Source organism: Gigantopelta aegis, chromosome 9 (assembly GCF_016097555.1).
Source record: "Gigantopelta aegis isolate Gae_Host chromosome 9, Gae_host_genome, whole genome shotgun sequence".
Classification (NCBI taxonomy): domain Eukaryota; kingdom Metazoa; phylum Mollusca; class Gastropoda; order Neomphalida; family Peltospiridae; genus Gigantopelta; species Gigantopelta aegis.
This window is the reverse complement of record NC_054707.1, coordinates 42708878-42727173: the sequence shown is the minus strand read 5'-3', so window position 1 is coordinate 42727173 and position 18296 is coordinate 42708878. Positions and strand designations below refer to the sequence as shown.

Sequence of the window (18296 nt, the reverse complement as noted above, 5' to 3'; positions counted from 1 at the left end):
AAAAAAGGACTTGATAAAATTAATAGTTTTAAAGTTTTTTGTAAAGTTTTCTAATAAGATACTTGCTTAAATTTATTGTTGATGAAAAAGCCTTACAAATGAACCAGTAGACAAGTCTGATGTGTTATATATATATATAACTACTGTCTATATATTGTCTACTGGTTGTTCATTTGTAACAAATGTTCATATATATATATATATATGTATGTATGTGTATCTATATGTACATATATATGTATATGTATATATACATATATGCATATATATATATATATATATACATATATGCATATATATATATATATATATATATATATATATATATATATATATATATATATATATATATATATATGGGTTATTTAAAATTGTTAAAAGAAATAATTTCCTTTAACAAAGTGTAGGCCAATTATTTCTTTTAAACAGTTTTAAATAAAAAATATAGGCCTACTCGTTTTATTTTATTATTTTTATTTGTGTGTGCGCGCGCTCGTTTGTAATGCTTTACTTGAAATATGGACCAGACGCTTTAAAAATACATGGACTAAAAATATTTATTCAGGTGAAAAGAAAAAAGAAAAAAAAGGAAGTTTGCTATAGTTTTGAACTCGGTCAATCGTCAAATTGTATGGGTGGAAAGAGTACATGTAGCTATGTAGAATAGCGTTCCCGTGCTACAAGCGGTAATTTAAGCACGTGTTGGCCATTCTTTGCTATTCACGCTACGCTAGTTCGCTTTGTTACTAATGGCCATTATGATAGACTTCTGCCTACCAGATGCGCGCGCATGCTGATACGTGACGTCACTTCCCTAAACACATGGCTTCTCCTATAACAGACGTCAAAAATAGCAATGACAAAAACCCGGAAGTAACTCAAAAATCCAGAACGAGGCTCGTACAAAAGCATGGCTTCGATCTTTTTACTTTTGCGGCTGTATAAAAATGCCAGTTTACCAACTTAATAACACTTGACAAGGTGAGTTATCTGTGACTACTGATAATATAAACACTAATGATTAAGTGTATAAATGTTATACGATAAACAAAGCCTTGTTTTATTGACCCGGCGCATAGAATTGCGCTGTTCAATGTAAACAAATATAGACTACGATGCACGTTGGCGCTAAAACAAAACGAACTTGAATTATAGCTTAATAATTTATAGAAAATAATTTACTGGCAATATCGTAATCCCGGATTCTCACACAACTATTTGAAAGCACACAGTTTACTTCACTATGAATATATCTTCATTTACCTGTCTGTCTAACAGTGTTTTAGACAAAGTTTCTTTTTTCAACTTCATTGACTTACTGTTTGCAGGGTTTTGTTGTTTTTTTCTCCAAAATTCATCTGTCCCCAAACCTACCATCAGATACGTTAAATAATGTTATCAGCTCTACACACTGTCTGAAAAACAGCGTACATAAAACATATATATATTACAACTGGTGCATATATAGACCATGTGTTGGATGTCTCCGTCATGGCAGTGTGCAGTGTCAATATTTAAAGTAAGATCTAAGGTTATTTCTAAGGTTACGATACTCGTAGCTAAGGGTACGTTTAATTTCCATCAGATACTTTAACGTTAAACATGTAACGCGTGTAAAACATCAAATGTGTTCCCTTTTGATGGCGGTATTAAGATATCAATACACATATGGACAAAACACGTCACCGCGTTTATGAAAATAGGAGACTATTGGAGTGAAGGTTCATTTTATACTCAACTCGTATGGGAGATTGTTCACTTATCTAAGAATGAGCGTACAGTCAGATACCAAGCTATGTAGTTTTTTGGCAAGTGATCTTTTATATGCACCATCCCACAGACAGGATAGCACATACCACGGCCTTTGATATACCGGTCGTGGTGCACTGGGTGAAGCGAGAAATAGCACAATGGACCCACTGACGAGGATCGATTCCAGAGCGACCACGCATCAACTGAGCGCTTTACCACTGGGCTGTGGACAGTCACCAAAGCGACAGTGGTACACACACACACAGAAACAATATTACATTCAGGTTTTCTTAAGTCGTATGCCTGCTTGGCATGTGTACCACTCTGGCATATCAAAGGCCATGGTATGTGCTATTCTGTCTGTGGGATGGTGCATAGGCCTATAAAAGATCACTTGCTACTAATGATAAAATGTAGCGGGTTTCCTCTCTTACACTGTTAAAATTACCAAATATTTTACATCCAGTAGCCATTGATTAATGAATCAATGTGCTCTAGTGGTGTCGTTACACAAAACAAACTTTTGTTTGGTGATTGTCGGGCCCTTGTCGTATTATTGTATGAGATGGCCCTTGGAAGACGGAATGGCTGAGTGGGCGATCATGTGACGCAATGTCATGATATATGTCGGCGAATTCTGCTGTCCGGAATTTGCCGAAACTTAGCTAAATGTGGGTGCTGTCGGGTTTCTTTCTGTAGTGTGTGTATTAGTGATTAATATCTGAACTATTTTTTAATCAAGGAACTAGAAAATGGTCAATGTAAATGTATTTGACGTCAAACAGGATTGTTGTGGTATTAGAGTGGAAATCTTTGACTTCTGAAACAATATATGTAAATGTTTATAATTTGAAATTATAAATTTTACGTGGACATAATTTATATATATGCGGTGGGGTTGGGGTTTTTCAGCTGGAGAGTAGGTTTCCTTGCAACTGGGAAATCCCCCATAATCTGCCCCGGGAGCCATCAGTGTAAAAAAAAAAAAAATTATTGATTTTTTTTTTTTTCCGTCTTACTCTCAGCGCAAGCGCACTCATTGTGTGTGTTCTTGTCTGGTGGTGTTTGCGAATGTGAAAATATCAAAGTTTGTAAATAAATGTATCAATTTCTGGATTTTATGGGCTCTTATGACTTTGGAATTGATTGTAGATTATGCTAAATGTGTCATATTTCTAATTTTTGTCTTATAAACGACATGAAGGTGTTTTTGTGAGTCTCTTGCCCAGTAAAACTGACATGCCTGGGCTGTACCATTGCTGCTGCTGCAAGGGGTGGATGAGTGGTGTGTTTTGTGCATTTCGTGGGCCTATACCACAAACAGCAATAAATAAACAAACATTATGTACAGATTAAAATGCCCCTGTTACACAAACACTCAACTCCTAGTGTGAACGTGCAGTAGTATTGTACTGTACAGCACAGGTAAATATTGTCCGGCTTGTCGCATACAGTGTGATAATTTTTAGACGGATAATGCGTCATAAATCTAAAAATAGACCATCACGCATGGAAAAAAAAATGTCGCTCCTTTCATCAGCTCTCATTGCACCTGGACAAAACCGTGGTATGGGTTTTTCTGTCTGTGGGAAAGTGCATATAAAAGATCCCTTGCTGCATTAGAAAAAAATGTAGCAGGTTTCCTCTGATGACAATGAGTCAGAATTACCAAATGTTTGACATCCAATAACCGATGATTAATTAATCAATGTGCTCCATTGGTGTTGTTAAACAAAACAAAACAAACAGTTCTCATTGTAAAATAATGTACACTATAACACTTTTCTTATAAAACAAAAGAAACAAAATGACTAATATTTAATTTCAATGTTTATTTATTCCACAGAATACAATTCATGATGGGTCTACCTACTTCCGCATCTTGCAACTCGTTCTCTGTGTCTTATAAATCGCTGCCACATTACCTTCCTTGGATACGCGACAGTGGCGGATGGTGTGAGCCACGTCACCGGTCGCGTGACAGTTGGGGCAGATGTAGCTTCTGAGCACTGAACAGATCACTTTGCCCCAGTTGTCCTTTAATGAATGCGTGGAGAAAAACTCCCACGTCTCCCCATTACGTTGGCAGAACATGCAGCAGTGGCTAGGCGCTGACCCCGCCATAGCGGCTGTCATGGGATGTGACTTCCTGGCAAAGCCGCTTCATCCAGGTGACAAGTGACGTAAACTCATCGTCAAAGTCGGCGGGTTTCTGTGACGTCCGATTGAGAGATGACAAGGTTGCCAGGGTTTCGTCCAAATCATGTTCTCCACGGGGTGGCTGACTGAAAATAGACAGAAAAAAATATACATATTAGACAGAGAAAGAAAAGGAACAATAAAAGAAAGAAAGAACCCAACCAAATCCAATGAAACAAATGATGTGCTTTGAAGCTGTCGCCAGATGTTTTTACACCAAGCTTCAATGCTTTTCATATCTTTATTTAATTTATCTTTTACAATATTTTGCAAAAAAAAAATTGATGTGCTTGGATCATGTATTGTTGTATCTTCTGCAAACATCATTTGCAGTAAGCCAGTTTTTCACAACAGTTTAGTTGTAAATAGATTTATTTCAGTAATGCCAGAAAATACAAGTTAAATTTATTATTACTTTCAAGTACTTAGTTGCAAAACATGGTGTTTACAAAAAAAAAAAAAAAGTTTCCTGCAACCATGTATATCAGTTTTGTCACAGTTCATGATGGCATTTATATGGCTTTTGCACAACCTGTAAATTAATACTTCATTGATTTTCTCTCTGTATCAGAAAGATGCTTTTTCAGTCATATGATGGTTGACTGTTAAATGATAATGAATATCATTAGGTTCTCGTAGACCACCACACAAGGTTTGTGATAGATCTCATCCTTATATTATTCCAGTGCATTGCATTCCTTCCTCTTGGTTACCTGGCCTAGCTTTTTACCAAATGACTTTGCAAAGTGCCACATGTCGTACTGGCGTTGGATGGTTATCTTGACCTTGATAACTTTTGCAATCTGCATGTGTTGGTCAGTAGCTAAAACTTTTATTTCTAACCAACCCTTCACCTCATCCAAACACCAGGAGAAGCCCAATTTCTCTATGTTGGTTTAACTGCCAATCTCGGTCACCTGAACAGTTTTGTATGCCACCACCATACCAGAATGTATGTCCATCATAGCATAGTTACAATATTTGGCACAAACCAGGAGTGTTGCATCGCTATCTCCACATAGCCACACTTTCTGACCTTGCAGCTGGGAAACAACTGAAGCTTATTCCATCTGCCAAGCATAGTTTACCACAGGGAAGAGCTGCTTGTCCTGAATGCTGCAGTAAATTTTCTTTGAAAAACATTTCAGTTGTAATGTCTTGGCGAAGTTACTTATTTGGCCGAAGGTTTATCCTGTAAAAAGGAAAAAGAAATGTGTTATTTAACGACGCACTCAACACATTTTATTTACAGTTATATGGCGTCAGACATATGGTTAAGGACCACACAGATTTTGAGAGGAAACCTGCTTTCGCCACTACATGTGCTACTCTTTCCGATTAGCAGCAAGGGATCTTTTATTTGCGCTTCCCACAGGCAGGATAGCACAAACCATGGCCTTTGTTGAACCAGTTATGGATCACTGGTCGGTGCAAGTAGTTTACACCTACCCATTGGGCCGTGCGGAGCACTCACTCAGGGTTTGGAGTCTGTATCTGGATTAAAAATCCCATGCCTCGACTGGGATCCGAACCCAGTACCTACCAGCTGGCGAAATGGATGGGGTTTTTTTTTTCCGCCAAAAGTCTCCCCAAATTGCAGTTATTAGCAGTAGTGAGAAGTCTGTCACACAACATACGTCAAGACCCCAGCTTGTTGAGTGCCATAGATTGCACAACACGTCGGTCTGTTTACTTTGGCACCAGACTATACAATAATGCTTGTCCAATGTTGAGCCAATTGCAGTGACCAGTTTTGCGTTGCTTAAATCTCAACCAAGTTTATTTCAGTACTGCCAGAAAACACAAATTATTATTAGCTGAAATTAGGTGCAAAACATGGTGTTCTTCCAAAACCACCACATTTTCCTGAAATCATGATTGTATATCAATTTTGTCAAACAATTCAGGATGGCTTATATGGCTTTTACACAACCTGTAAATTAATCTTTCATGGATTTTCGTTCTGTACCAAACTTCTTTTTTTGCCTCTGCGCTACGCCCGTCTTTTTCTCGTCGAACCATCCTCTTCGGCTCTGCGTCTCTTAACTTTCCCCCATGTGGAGGGGGACCAAGTGACACTGTCATTCGAAAGAACAAGAACGGCAGGCCCAACACAGCAAATGTTTGTCAAACTGGGGCAGTCATTTAAGACACCCACCCTCGGCACACATAACCAAGTGGTTGGAGCCTGAGGAAGCCGTGTTAGACATCTACCCGTGTTAACACCCCCAAACAGACCTCGTATGACAGAGTAAGAAAACGTACCGGTAACAAAAAAATCATAAATAGTTTGGAGCATTTTGTATTCTCCAGAATTAAAGCAGTGTTTCCTGTTGCTTTGTATTATCAAACAACTACAACATTCGATCGTTTGAGTTCGACTGATTTGCATGTATTTAACATGGTGGATCACCAAGACCAAACAAAGCTTGTAACATCAATTATCAAACATGCATCAAGACAGCTTCTATCAAATACAAATATTGTTACAATGAGTTCTGATTGGACAGCCTGCAGTAGTTCACTGTCTGATGCTTCCTTTCAATAGATCAGTATTGGGGGCTGTCAAAACAAACTGGAAATGCACACCACAATTCTGATTAGCAACATGGCTAGACAATGCCGAACTGATCAGACCTCTATACAAAACTACATCAATAATAATAAAAACACTTCAATTTTATCATCAAACTTGGGACTGTAGGGTCCTAGTACCTCTTGTGCCACACTATTGGTAGTTGACATCTCTGTCTCCAAAAAAAAGGATGAGTTCATCGCTTTGTTGATCTATAGATTCATAGTTTTTGTCACAAATGGCATCTGTTTGATCCACTGATTCTTCATTCACAATATGGCCCCAGGTTTGGTAGTCAGTAGCTGTTGCTCATGTGTCTTTATGAATATTTGCAGATTAAGACATCTTTTTTCATCACTATTGCTACCACTCTCCAATCTGAGTATTGCTTCTTTTCTTCCACGTCGACAATCACCCTCGACATCTTTGCAAGATTCTCTGCTAAGATGGGTCCAGACAGTGGGATGTCTGGCTCTATCATGTGAAAACCATTTGTTCACTAGGTCTGAACATATTAAACAAAACTTATAATTAATACCAACATGGTTACTATTATCTAGTAATAAACATAATCTAGAATACTCCAAACAGAATATCCATTACAGATGGACATATCTTGGATAACATTGTCTTTCGGATTGCACAGGTGAACTGTTCATAAAAAAAATATTAAAAAATGGCTATCTTGGATGAATGTCTATTCTCATTTCAGTACCAGCCCTTTTTACTTGTCTTGTTATCTGTAGAGGTATCTCATGAATGGATAACCTCCTTAACAAACATGGCGCTGGTACTGGTGAGTTCTTGTGAAATAGAATCTGTGGCCTTGTATAGGTACAGTATATCTTTTATTTTGTTTCATTAGATGCATCCTGGACCTCTTTCTTTTTTGCAGTTGTTTGGTGGCCATGTCTTTCATCTTTGCTAAATTCCCAATGGGTTGTCTACACATGCACTTTTGTGAGTTTTCTAGTGACAGTCTCATTACATTTATGGGAAGTGTTATATAAAATAACATCTGAGATTATTTGTAATGTTCCATTATCAGGTCATCTGTCTTCAATTGGCCACAGCAGGCAGAAACCAGCCTTTTGAATTTTTCTTACGGTAGTCTTTTTTCTGTCCGTTGCAATGGCCATTGAGCAAATGATAAGGTAGCATTGTGTCGTTTCAAGTCTACGATCATACACACTTTTTGTCAGATCCAAGTTGTAATACCATTCATTATTGCCTCATTGGAGTTTCCCACAACATTGTTGATGTTCTCAGCAGTCTGTACTACACCAGACTTCTCGTGACTCCTGGAAATCCTTGAAAAAAAATTGCAGCTTTTAAAACTTACATATTATTGACCACAAAACAGTCCATGACCATGGGTGACCAAGCATCCTGTGCTTCGTCGAAACATTAAATGAATGTTCTTAAATGGCTGGACACCTTGAAAACTTGCACATCCAGTCTTTCCGAGGTTACAAGATTTCTAAAAAAAAGATGTTAACGGTTGCTGGATGGCAAACATCTTTCACCCAAATATTGTCTATAATAAGAGAAAAGAAACCTGGCTGCCACTGATGATACAAATGAGCCATAATTCGCTTACAGGCAGCAGTTATCATTGGTAACCTCATCACATACTCCTCCACTACAGACCGCTTGGCATTATTCACATCCTTTAATGTGTCATGGGTGTCTTGAGCCAGAGGTAAACCTAACTCCACACAGGTAGCCTTATTTACCTCTCTCCTGTTACCAAAACACATTATTTTTGCATTTACCATAGTTTGACACCCAATAGCCGATGTATTTTTCATGCTGGGGTGTTGTTAAGCATCTATTCCATTTGTTACCAAAACAATTAAAAGTACAAAAAAACAACTCTCTTTAGCTAGAGCATACCAACACATCCATTCAAGATGGTGCAGGTAATGCTCGAGAAGGTTAGTTGTACGTGTAACTGACCTAGCGGCTACTGCAGTCACAAGAGGACATAACTAGTTTTCCTACATTGACGAGTATGAATAATAATAATTAGAAAAATATTTCCAAAATACTCCTTTAATATAATATAATATTCTAACCTTGTTGCATTAATGCATAGAAATCATAGTCTAGTGAACATTGATTTTTCATGTTGATATTTTTATGTAAATCTAATTCTTTGTATTACGTTAACAGTTTTGTCCTTCAGATTTATTATAATTGATGATTTTATCAATATATAAAGTCTACATTTTCTTGACATTCTGGTGTTCAACTCTCAAAACTTGCAATGACAATTTGCAGTGTCACTTCAAATACATGTAGCTGACAGTTTTCTCATTATCAGGTATGTACATGTACTCTGTTGTTAATTGTACTAAATAGCCATTGTAAATTCTGAATTTAGAGGGCTGGGTGTAAAACATGTCTTGGCTACTGCATATTAACATTGTTTTATGGTAAACTATGCAAGGAAAAAAATCCCACTAATTATACAGTAATGTATTCCTGGCTGCCTAAGAGTAGCCCATGTAGTGGCGACAGCGGGTTTCCTCTCAAAATCTGTGTGGTCCTTAACCATATGTCTGACGCCATATAACCGTAAATAAAATGTGTTGAGTGCATCATTAAATAAAACATTTCTTTCTTTTTCCTGGCTGCCTGGATATACATGTTTGTAAGTACATACATGCGTGTATACTATACAAGCAAAATATAAAATTGTATTAAATTCTGATGGTTTGCCATGATTATTTTTTCTTTTTTTTTTTTTTTCTTTTTTTCTACTACATGTACAAGGATTACTTCCCACTCGCCTGAGCATTCCACACTTCATTATTTCTGGAGATGCGTGCATGAATTATGAAGCATATGTAGACTTTGAAATCTGGAGATTTGTCAAATGTTGGATCTTTGAATGGTTTAAAATGTGATTTTTTAAAACAAAAATTCTAGTTTCTAAAGAACAAAATACATTTACACTTGCCCATTTTCAGATAACAATTTAGTGATGTTTTATATGTACAAAGTTAGAGACAAATAAGTATGTTACAGTAATGATACACAGCTTCTCCAGTTCCTACCTGAATTAGCTATGCCCCTTTAACATTTTGCTCTTTTGAGGTTTGGAAAAGAAGACAATGTGGGTCTTAAAGTTTGCTAATGGTGATAACTACATGATACCGTGGTCATATCCGCCACTAAAGTTTGGGTCAAAGAATGACACATGAAACTATAAACTTATTTTATATTGGTTCTGCTGGTTTCATTAGTATTCCAACTTGATAAATATTCTCCTGGTTCATGTGGATTTAATCTTGTGCCAGGTTTGTCTGTTGTGTTGTTGATGTCATCGAATGTTATGTTCTTGTAACTAACATTTTAGAAACACCTTTTATATTTTGTTCTGTTGGTGTATTAAACTACCAAATATTGAGCATCTGAAGAAATTCAAAATACATTTTATGATTACATATTCCTGTTTATACTGATGGATCAAGCAATGAGGGGTTTTTTTTTCAGTTGGCACAATAATATACAATGTACAAGAGGTTTCCCAATTCAGATATCCATGTTTAATGCTGAATTGTTGGCAATTATTAAAGCTTTGGAAAACAATTTGAATTTTCTTGCATCCAGATATATTATTTTCAGACTTGCTTTCATGACCAAGGTCTACATTATGTGAACTAGTGATAGTGATGTCTTTATCCATTGCCAATAAAGACCTTGATGTTTATTGTGTGTTCAGCCATGTTGGCATCAGGCCTCGTGCTTATAAAACTAATGGGCCAAATTTACAAAGCCTGTTTATGACTTGCATTGCTGTAACATTTACAAGGTTTAAACACCTGTATTTAAGAAAAACAATCTATGTAACTTCGGCTCTTAGTCTAGACTCAAGGCAATACCATACAAATTGTATGCATGTGATGTTATTAGAGATTTATTTGAGTCCAGACTGTAAAGTTTCATAAGCACATGCCTAGAAGCAATTTGTTTTTTAAAACAACTTTGCAGCCAAGGCTGCTTAGAAATTTTCCCCTTGATAACTCTTAAAATAATTTTAAATATCTTTTCAACTCAGCAAGATGATTGGAATGGTTTGATTCCACCCAGAGCTTGTTCTGTAATTTTTAAAGATATTATACAGACTTTTATAGTTCTAAATGTTATTTTACTTTTGGTATTTGTATTTTTGCACAGCTCTTTATTCTGTGTTAATTTAAATTTTGAATTTTTATACTTGTGTTCAGTCATGTATTCATAAATGTACACATCCAGCACCCAATGTTTGGGTGTGGATTTCATGCTGAGGTGTCGTTAAACATTCATTCATTCACTCATTTATTCATAAGTTTACGTAAATGCATGTAGTTTTGTTTGGCACTGATTTTTGCACAGTTCTTTACTCTGTGCTTTAATTTACTACTTGAATTTTTATATTCATGTTGTTCATCACTTAATTTTTGCATTTACCATAGTTTGACACCCAATAGCTGATGTATTTTTTGGGGCTGGGGTGTCGATAAACATTCATTCATTCATTCATTCCCATTAATCGATTTATTTTTATGTACTGGGTGTGATTCTGTTCTATTATATTATCAAATAAATTAGAAAAAATATACCGGTATTGATAGATGAGATGTGGTGGAACCTTTTTGAATATTTTATTTAAACCTTTTCTTGTGATATTAGTAATTTTGCACAGCTCTTTACATTGTGTTATATTGTAAATGTAGAATTTTTATATTGATGTCATTCATTCATAAGAAGGGGCGGGATGTAGCTCAGTGGTAAAGCACCCGCTCAATGCACAGTCGGTTTGGCATCGATCCTCGTCGGTGAGCTCACTGGGCTATTTCTCATTCCAGCCAGTACACCACAACTGGTATATCAAAGGCTGTGGTATGTGCTATCCTGTCTATGGGATGGTGCATATAAAAGATCCTTGCTGCTAATCAAAAAGAGTAACCCATGAAGTGGTGACAGCGGGTTTCCTCTCTCAATATATGTGTGGTCCTCAACCATGTCTGACGCCATAAAACCTTACATAAAAATGTGTTGAGTGTGTCGTTAAATGAAATATTTCCTTCCTTCATTCATAAGATGTTTATATATTTACCTTTGTTTGACACCCAATATACAATGGCCGATGTGTATTTCATGCTTGTGTGTCGTTAAACAATCATTCATTTATAAGCGATATGTTATTTACCAATTTATATACTTGGTTTTGTATATAAGGTTGTGATTATTTATCAGACCACAGCATTTTAACACATTTGTGTCTGACGTAATTTCAGTCATCCATTTTTAAATGGGTATCACACTTATTTATATTATAAGTTAACATTCCTGATATGTGAAGTAAACATAAGCCCTACTGAAGCAAACTGGTGTAAGGTGCATAAAATGTGAATTAACAATAGTTAATAATATGTATAATGTGTTATGTTAGCATTTTGCATGTCACTGTTAAAGGCATAAATAATAATAATATTTCTGTTTACATTTACACTGTATTTGAGTTAGTTTTACATATGTAATGTTATATGAAAGTATTAAATCTGCATCCCCATTTGAAAATTGATTTCATTTTATATTTTGGGGTTACCCGAGTTGTATATGTTTGTTTATACATTTTTTAAAAATCAAATTTAAAAAACAGATGAAACTAGAATGTTAAAAAAATTTGTTTTGGGGGATTTTTTATTTGACATTTAGTTGATGCCACATGTGCATTTACATTTATCAGGGTTTAGACGGAAGCTCATAAAGTATTAGCTATTTGGCGAATTCGCTTACAAAATCTGTAGCCAAATTCAAGTTTCATTCAGCCAAACAGCAAAACTGGCAGTACGTAGATCTATAAACAGACCATTTTTTTATTAGCTTTTGTTGAATTAGTAATAAAATACATTCGCCAATTACTTAATTTGCAATTAGGTGATTTGGCAAGCAACAGCTTAAACCCTGATTTATGTTTATTCCCACAAAGTCAGACTTGTAAAAAGTGTACAGGCATGGTATGTACATGTAATAACTTTTTGTGGAATACAATTAATGTAATAATTCTTATATTTATCTATCTGTGTTAATTATATTTTGTACTGCTCTTAACACTGTTTCAACTGAACTTAATTTTTTTATAGTGATTTGAGTATTTCACGTATTTATCATTGCTTGACACCCAATAGCCAATGAAATTTTCATCTGGGGTGTCATTAAACAAGTGCTTATGTGTTGTGTAATAAATAAAAACTTTAACATGTACATGTTGCACATACACATACATTAATTTCATCATGCACAATGACACTGATAATCTAACCTTCTTTTCACAGTGTAATATTCAAAGTTCCATAGAAATACTCATCTTTAAAGTATGAAACAAATTATATATATATTATATGGATGTCTACATACCAAACCAAATTCAAGAAACAATTTACAGTGTTAATGTTATGGTGGGTTTCTTTATACTAGTATTTTAAAAGAGAACCAAGGATTTCCAGGATTCATAGTATGGTGGATTTCTGTATGGCAAACCAAAACCAAGGAAGTGTTTGTTGTGGTAATTCATGTTATGGTGGATTACTATATAACAAACCAAAACTAAAAAAGAGTTTGAAGTGTTAATTCAAGTTATGAGTGTCATTCAATTTGAAATTGTTCATAATCTTGCAATGAATCAAGAATCGAAGAACATTGTGAATTGTACAACATCATGTGTTTATTGTAACTAATAGACATACCATGTGTTTTTGAAATTGTGATGGATGAAATCCATGTTTAACTGTACAAGATCTAATGTACAGCTTTCATACAAGTTGCTACTGCGGTGCATTATCAGTTATATGACTTAATCTACCATCTTGGTACAGAGTATACCCCAGTATGACATGATCTACCATAATCATGTGAACTTTACATGTCAACATGATGTAAACCTAGATCTACATGCTAAGATGTGTGGATGATTCGACATAATGTATGTTCAAGTGTGTACATCAGTACGGTTGTTCAATCAACAGAAAAATATCCGGATCACTAGATTTGACATCTTCTTCACACTACAAAGAAGACCTCAGAATTCTGTGTATAGTGAAGGAACTACTGTTGCCCATAGAACTTAACATTCAGTGGTTGGTCGGCCTTAATTTGGTACATGTAAGTAAACTAGTTATTTTTTCAGTACACTATTTTTTGCAAGAAAAAATAGAGAAGCATACATGGATGCAGCTCACTTGTCATCTTTTATTCTCAACTGTTAGTTGTGTTGAATGTGTGTAATGTGAATTTGATTTAAATTTCGAATTACATAAATAAATGTACTTGCACCATAACACAATTCTAATACAGTTTTACTACGGCTTAGTAGTACTAGTAGTGTTATAGTGTACATTTTAAAGTTGAATGTCGTTGAGAATTGGGTCTTTTGATGTAGTATGTCAAACCAGACCCAAGTTGCTACTAACATTTAAGTGTTCACCTAATTGAACCACCTCGGTGGACCCATTCTTTGATTGGTTTTTTTCCTGTCAAACTGGTGTACCAAAGGCCATGTCCTGTCTGGAAAAGTACATATAAGAGATCCTTTGCTACTAATGGGAAAATGTATCGGGTGTTCTTTAAGACTGAGTGTCAAAACCACAGAAATTACCAACTGTTTGACATGTGATGATCATCCAATAGTCAATGTTTAATTAATGTACACTACTGATGTCATTACACAAAATAAACTCTTGAAGAAAAATGTCAGACCATTTTGTGACAATAATGCATTTACAATCTTGCCTTTGAAGAGAACTGTTCTGTTATAAATAAATAATGAAATTACATGTACATATTATTTAAAAATGATTTTATTTTTATTTACAGACCCACAATTCAAGGCTTTATGAAAATATATATTCCAGACTTGATATACGGACATGGTGAAAGCCAATAGCAGAGTACAGTTATTTCCATTGTAAGTACTTACATATATATATACCTTGTCGTTTACCGTACTAGGAGATACTCATGCACACACGTCCATACACATGTACATATGCACACATACACATGTTTTAAACTGAGTGTACCATTCCTACATGTATGTAACTACATGCTCAGGTTACAGGTTATCAAAATGATGCAGGGATTATGCACATCAAAGACATTAAATATCAAACAACATGAAACATTGATTTGCATTCATTTCTAGAATTTGTCAAACAAAATTATATTAAAGTTTGTGTACCCGATGATTAATAAATCAATGTGCTCTAGTGGTGTTGTTAAACAAAACAAACTTCTTTTTTTATATATATATATTCACCTATTTCACTTTTCCAGCTACCTATAGAAGTCTGTGCCTGGTGTAGATGGAAAGTATTCTGAACCTTTTTGAGTTGCTACTTGTATCATTCTGTTTACATCCATTGACTCAATCCACTAAATATATTTTGCAGAGTATTTGAATGTGCTTATTTATTCAGGTATATTTCTATTTATAGGTTCTTGCTGCCTGTCATTTACACCAAAGATGGCAATGTGGGACCAAAAGAAGGATTTATTCTAAGTGCTCAGAGATTAAATAATATGCTGGTGTTTCGATAAACAACCATTCCTTTCATTTGATATAGCAGTATGTTATACCACCAGGCTGGGAAGTTCTAAAGTAAGTGTGTGCATGTGTGTGTGCGCGTGCACACTATGCATGCATATATGTATGTTTATAGATATAGATATATATATATATGTATGTATCGGTGTGCATGAGGTTGGGATTGTTCTGGTTTTTTGCATTCTGTCTTTCGACAGTTTGTCACAAGGGGATAAGAAGTGTTAGCATAGTTAGCAATGGGGAATTGATAAGATTAAATAGAATGTACAATATCTTGTTGCATGATATTGTGAATTAGGTTTTCAATTTTGTGAAAAGGGGTAAAATGTGCATTAAGCTCAGGTGTGATGGGTCATTAAAGATTCCTTGATGTATTTTCATTAGTTGTATCCTATATGGGGGACGCATGTTTCCTTCCATAATTTATGTATATATAGGTCCAGCTGGAAAGTCGTATAACTGCATTTGTATTTTTGTTTTGTCTCTTTGCAGTTTGATTAATCATCAAAACAAGATGTTTCTGGATTTTTACATAGAAAAGCCTGGGATGCTTTATTGTGAAACTGGGATGTCACTAAGTCTTTGTGACTTAGTATTGTAAAACTAAAAATCAAATTCTGCTTGTTAAAAGGCATTACACCAACTTGGATGGTTTTGGTGTGGTTTTGTTTGTTGTTTTTCTAAAGGGAACATTTGTTGAAGTATTGAGGTTATTGGAAAAAAACTATTGGACATGTAACTATAGTTGTCACAGTGCCTATGTTTATGTTACTGTTTAGTATACTATTCAACTTTCACTAGGGATATTTGGAAAACAAATGTCAAGTAAAGGACTGTATTTACTGTGTCCATTGGATGACATCTAATTGGAGTCATACATTACTATGGAGATGTATGGAACATCCAAACTGTATAATCTCATTGATCACATGTTGCACAAATTGAAGATGTGCACAAATTGTTTATCATGGACATATATTTGGTATATTCCTAGTGAAAATTGCATAGTATTAGTATATTTATACATCATTGACAAATGTAGGGGATAACCGTACTGTGTTTTCCGATTTGCGGACGTATATCAGTGGTTTTACTGTCGCCAATAAAACGGTAAATTTGCTACTATAAAACCACCGATATACGTCCGCAAATCGGAAAACGGTAGGGTTATCCCTATTCTAATTAAACTGTTTGCTGGTTGATTTTAAATAGGAAATTGTCACATTTGTAGTAAGAATAAGCCTATAAATGTCACCAGCTGGTAATGTCATTAGGCAGCCCATTAACAGACGATGGGTGGTCGGACAGTTAGTGGCTCGAACATAGATGTGTAATTTGACATATTTAACCTGCTCTCATGATTAGATACTGACTAATAAAGAATAATATGTTCATTTCTGACATAAAAACGTCTCAGTATTTAACGACTTATGTATGTAATATGAACGCTACAGAAATTGTCTTTATGACGTCATTACAAAACAACCCTGTTCTTCGCTTAACCTATGACGTATTTCTGCCAGAAAATTTGCGACCGGTATATCGGTGATTTTACCACCTGAAATTTTTAGCAGAGATCCAATCAGATTCGTTCTTACAAATGTGTTGAATTAGAATAATGGGTATTTTTTATCTTGCCACTATGGTTTGTACTAACCAAGACTGTATAAAGTAAAGTGATTCACTATCAATTATTGCCTATCACATGACCAGTCAGACCTCAATTGGGGGTTTTTAAATATATTTTCAATTGCATATTCTTTGCATCGTTAATTCCAATACAGTACTGAAATAAAGTTTTGTGTTGTAACTATAACGAAAATTTGATTTTTTTAGTACAAATTATAGGCTGTATTTATGAAGCCTTTTTTTCTTAAACGCAGGCATTTAAACATTGAAAATGCATGTAGTTACACATGTGTAAGTCAAAAACAGGCTCTGTAAATTTGGCCCTATAACTTTAAAAACTATCTTTAACATTACAAATAATAACGTCTTACAAAAATGAAAGAAAAAAGCTTGCTTTGTTTAGCTTAAGGACATCAAAAGTCAGGAACAAATATTATTTCCACACTCATCTTGTTGAGTTGCAGGATAAACACAATTTCAGGATAATTACATAGGTTTCCAGCTTTATCCTTTTCAAGGGGCGAGACGTAGCCCAGTGGTAAAGCGCTCACTTGATGCTCAGTCGGTTTGGGATCAATCCCCGTCATTGGGCTATTTCTCGCTCCAGCACCATGACTGGTACATCAAAGGCCATGGTACATGTATGTCTTATGCTGTCTATGAGATGGTGCATATAAAAGATCCCCTGCTGCTAATCGAAAAGAGTAGCCCATGAAGTGGCAACAGCAGGTTTCCTCGCAATATCTGTGTGGTCCTTAACTATATGTTCGATGCCATATAACCGTAAATAAAATGTGTTGAGTGCATCGTTAAATAAACCATTTCCATTTTATCCTTTTCAGGATGAGTGGGAATTTCTGCTGGGCAAGTCTCACTCCGTTCCCCATTCTTACTGTCACAGGATTACGTTGGCAACCTATGTCATTAACCAGTTATGAATTCTGTATTTTCACACATACAGCAGCTAAATCATGCAATACTTTTATAGTAATGGACTCTGACTGTGTCCAAACTGGTATCTCTGTTATCTAGATTTTTATGTAAACTGAGCCAACACGTACACACAGAGCCCACACTGTGTATATAAGGGCATTTCATTTGAATCTGGTTTAGTCCACTAATATTTTTTAAGATAAATGTTCACATTATTCAGTACATACCAGTTTCATACCAGTTTATCAGTTCCATTTTGATGCAAATAGATTATAACCATTAAGTTCAAACTTATAGGATATTAATTTAAACACAATTCTTTCATATCAAGTGGACATTCTGAGTGAAATAATTTTCATATTACAGGCTTTAGCAAGTATTGAAATAAGTTTAGGTGGTGGGATATAAGCTTGATATGAAAGTTTAATCATCCTCTTTGAGACTGCCAATGTATGTGTTGAAGTTCATAAGACCATCACACTGTGTGATGTGGAAGAATAAACTTGCATATAACTTTCTAGTGGGTCATATTACTTGAATACAAATCAAAATATTTTTTACTGTATATCTGATGTGTTACTAATACTACAAGGCTGGGTCGCACCGATTACC

At 35.2% G+C, this 18296-nt stretch overlaps 1 long non-coding RNA gene across 1 annotated transcript; it reads left to right on the top strand.

Annotated features, from left to right (window-relative positions):
- Window positions 1-11530: 11530 nt before the first annotated feature.
- LOC121382285 lies at window positions 11531-17386 on the top strand. Its single transcript, XR_005959142.1, has 4 exons — window positions 11531-13681; window positions 14393-14483; window positions 15013-15176; window positions 15615-17386. It is a non-coding gene; the product is annotated as an uncharacterized LOC121382285 (long non-coding RNA).
- Window positions 17387-18296: the final 910 nt, after the last annotated feature.